The following is a 3,885-nucleotide window of genomic DNA, read 5'->3' as shown; positions in this document are numbered from 1 at the left end:
GCGAGCATGCGCCGTGGCGCCGCCCCCACAGGCGACCCGGGGCGGGGGGGAAGAGCCGGCTAAACCTGTGGCTTTTTTTAGGCTGTGAGTGGTCTGGGTCCTCCGTACCGAGCTGGTCCCCGCTTTGAGCACAGAGGACAGATGTGGAGGGGTCCAGAACATATTGAAAGTTAACTCAATTTGCTGAGACTGTCAAAGAAATGTAAAAATCATAAATGGGCATATATTTTCAAGAGGGAGCTTGGAATGTGCGTATCACCGATGAATTTGTTTAGGTTGCCACTATGCGAAGCCATCCTGAAGTCGCCTCCCTGCTAAAGTAGCAATAAAAGAGAAGATGGGAGTAAAGAGAGAAGCTCATTGTTTGTACTGGTTCGTTTTCACAGCCTAAAGCAAAAAACTGCCAGTCATGTCAAATTAAATTACATGGTTTTGTATTTTCATTATATTTATATTACACTGTATTACTGTAGTTGAATCAGACTATTTTCCATGGGGTCTGGGCTGTGACTACTGAATTTAACTCCTTTTACACAAGAGTTGCCCTTGATTAGGCTTGAGCGGCGCTCGGAAGGACCTTGCCTCGCCACGCAGACCCCCGCGGCGGCTGAGTACGGCTGCAAAGCGGATAGCCGCTGCCTGAACCCTGGGAGCCGCAGCAGCAGCAATGCCCTCCACCCAAGAGACGTGGCAGCCCGTGGCCCCCTTCCTGCTAGCTGCGATCGATCGGGTTAACCCGGCTGGGCTGTCTCCTCCAACATGTTGGTCGCTCGCTTGCCCATCCTCAGGCACCTCACGGTCATCCTCCTGGGGCACTGCCACTGCTCCAGGAAAGAAGCAAAGCAGGAACTACCTGTTCGGTGTCTTAGTTATGCCTCTTCCCTAGACTTGCCAACAGCTCTTGATGTCTGAAGTGGCAAAGTCAGCAGGCAGGGGTAGGAGCATCACCCTGACCCTAAAAGTGTCATCGATCCTTTTTCTAACAACAAGTAATCACTTGGTTTGTGATACGAAACTTGCAGTGGTTCCCTGGTAATGACCTACCGCCATGAACGGCAGCGTTGGTCTCTCCATTGAGACCACGGAGAGTATTTGTGAGATTTTGCAGTTGCGTAGAGTAGTCACTTCAGCATCTAAAACATCAGTCCTTAGTCAGAACAACAGCAGAAAGCTTGACCACGGGGACACCACTACTGGCCTGTCCCAGCACTCTTGTGCATCATTTCTCTTTTCATTTTAACTCTTGGGACGTGCAGGGAAGACAAAAAGCACCTACCAGAGGAGCACCAGCACCTCAGCTTTATGAGCTTTAGCTGCAGCTGTCAGAGGACAATTTCACCATTAGAAATGCTGTGGGCATTATCAAGCCAGTTGATTTAAAACATTGACACCTGGGGACTTCCTCTGTGATTAGGTTTGGATGAAGTAGATTGCCCTTCTGCTCCTACCTTGTTCCTAACAAGATCACTATAAGAAAAAAACAAACTCTTACAGCAGTTTTCCCAGTATTTTTCCCATTCAAAGGCAAGGCGGAGTGGAGAGACCAATGCTCTAAAATTAACTTTTCACACAAATTCACCAGCTTTCTGATTCAAGTGTGGCAGTTGTGCCATGACCACTCAGGAAACCTACAGCAGCTCAGTGTCAAAGCAAGGAATTTAATGCTGGGACTATATGTAGAGACTGCACAGATGCAACAACTCTTTGCAAAGTCTTCAATCATCAAGAATTATGTTAAAAAAAAGAAAGAAAAAGGAAGACTTAACAAAACTCTTTTGTCTTCTGCACTCAAATATAGAACTCCTCCAGGAAAAGTTTAAGATATAAGAGACTTGGACTTCACAGAAAATATGGGTCTGGTCCTGCATCTATGGAAGTCATTGGCAAAATCTTTTTGATTCAAGTTGCTGTAATAATCTAAAACAATCATGAAAATAGGATCCTAATGAAGGAGATCAAGATGTTTTGTATAATTTTACCTCTGGTAAGGTCAACCAATGCTCAGCAATTCTGAAAAATGGGAAAGGCATGAATATAATGCAATGCTATAAAAATAAAAAAAATCGATACCACTGTAAATTAGGAACAGCTTCCTTAACTTAATCAAACTGCAGTACAAACTAGCGCATGACTCGAGAACCTCCTCATATGTCTAGACCATGCTAAAATATGTGCCAACACAACATCTCTAATCTAACTTAGGTTGGAGTGTAGGTACTTGCTGCAAACAAACTTCTCATTGCAGTGCAGCTTAATAGTGAAGGGCCAAATGCTGGAGTCTGAATTAATTTCAAGCTCCAGTAGAGGGCCTGAGAGCTTTTTTCTGAGAAAGGGTGTAATGCCAAATCCTAACATAGTCCTGGTATTTCCCAAATCCGTTGATTAGCAGTGGAACAAATGAAAATCAATGGTTATTTTGCATCCACATTATTTGCCGAGAAAGCCTCTGTGGTATGTTGCCCTCTGCAGCCTTCAGAGAGGATTTTTGTGCATAGCACAGGAGTGTGGGTGGCAGATTTTTGCGGTGCGCTGACACAGTGCTAAGAAGAGGCAGAAATGGGTCACATCCTCTGTGCCTTCTGTGGTGACACTAGTGCTGCACTGGTCGCCTGGAAGAAGGATGTGGTTTCTTGTCTTCTCTGCATGAGCAAACCTCTTTGACATATCTTCAGTTCTTCTTGATATTGAAAAATGGAGAATTTAACCCTAAATTGTACTGAGCAGTACTGACTTAAAGGCTGCCTGCTTGTTTTCCAGTTCCATGGTGACTTTAGGATGGTAAAAGGTAACAGATGGAACTGCTTACAAACTACAATCAGGAGCACATTAAAGGGGTTGGTTTAACCTCTGGTCCAGGTGACGGCTTGCAGAAGGAAGACCCTTTCCCTGCGTGTTCCCTGCTGTCATTAATCAGCAGAAAGGAAGCTCAAACTTGAATTCTTTGGGCCCTTCTGTCACAAAAATAAGTAGTCTTCTGCTCCAATTAATTAAACAAACTGATATAAATTCCCCGCTTAAATCATACTTTGCATATCCATAATCTCTGCACTACATTTTATGTATACTTTACCCTTGGGTAAAAATTTGTGAGCATATAAATGCTTTCTCATATAATCTAGCTAAAGCACGCTCTTGCCTATAAATATTCATACCACTGCCAAAACATTTGCAAGCTTTCCCCAAAGGTGAAATATGTGTAATGTACTTTGCCTTCTGGGTATAAATATTATCCAATACATTTTGGTTAATATGAATACACTAATTATTCTTGTAACCCTTTTTAAAAGGGTCATCCTCATGATGTGAATTTTTTAAAAATGTAATTACAGTAATTGGATACTTAATCTAATTAAAATTGGCTTTATCTTTAATGGGAATTTTTCTAAAGAGGCAGAATGACAATTGACTTTCTGATAATCACTGTTTTCTTTCAGCTAGAGGATGCATTTAGTACAGCAGGAACCAGAGAACATGGCCTCTTTACCATATGCCAACCACCTTTCGAGCCAGTTAAACTATAATTTTATCCATTACAGGCAAAACTTTTACTTACAAATAAAAGTTCTGCATCCTGAGTATTGATTTCACTATGGCTCAGATACAGGTAATTTAAAGAGTACATACGGTACTGACGACTTTGCAAAGCCCCCTTTGAAGAACATGACCTACAGAAGACTGTACATCACAAAGCCTTTGTCTTTGAGGATTCATGTCACTAGCTTCATGTAACTGTGATGTATACAATTTTATCTGGGACGTGTTTTGTATTGAGTACTGGGAAATAGGTATTTTTCAGATATAATTCACCTGACTGTAGATAGAGATTTATTTTCAGATGTGATGAAACACAGCATATTTTTCTCTGTTGACGATAAAGGGTGCATG

The sequence above is a fragment of the Dromaius novaehollandiae genome, chromosome 5 (assembly GCF_036370855.1).
Source record: "Dromaius novaehollandiae isolate bDroNov1 chromosome 5, bDroNov1.hap1, whole genome shotgun sequence".
NCBI lineage: Eukaryota > Metazoa > Chordata > Aves > Casuariiformes > Dromaiidae > Dromaius > Dromaius novaehollandiae.
This window is presented reverse-complemented; position numbering follows the sequence as displayed.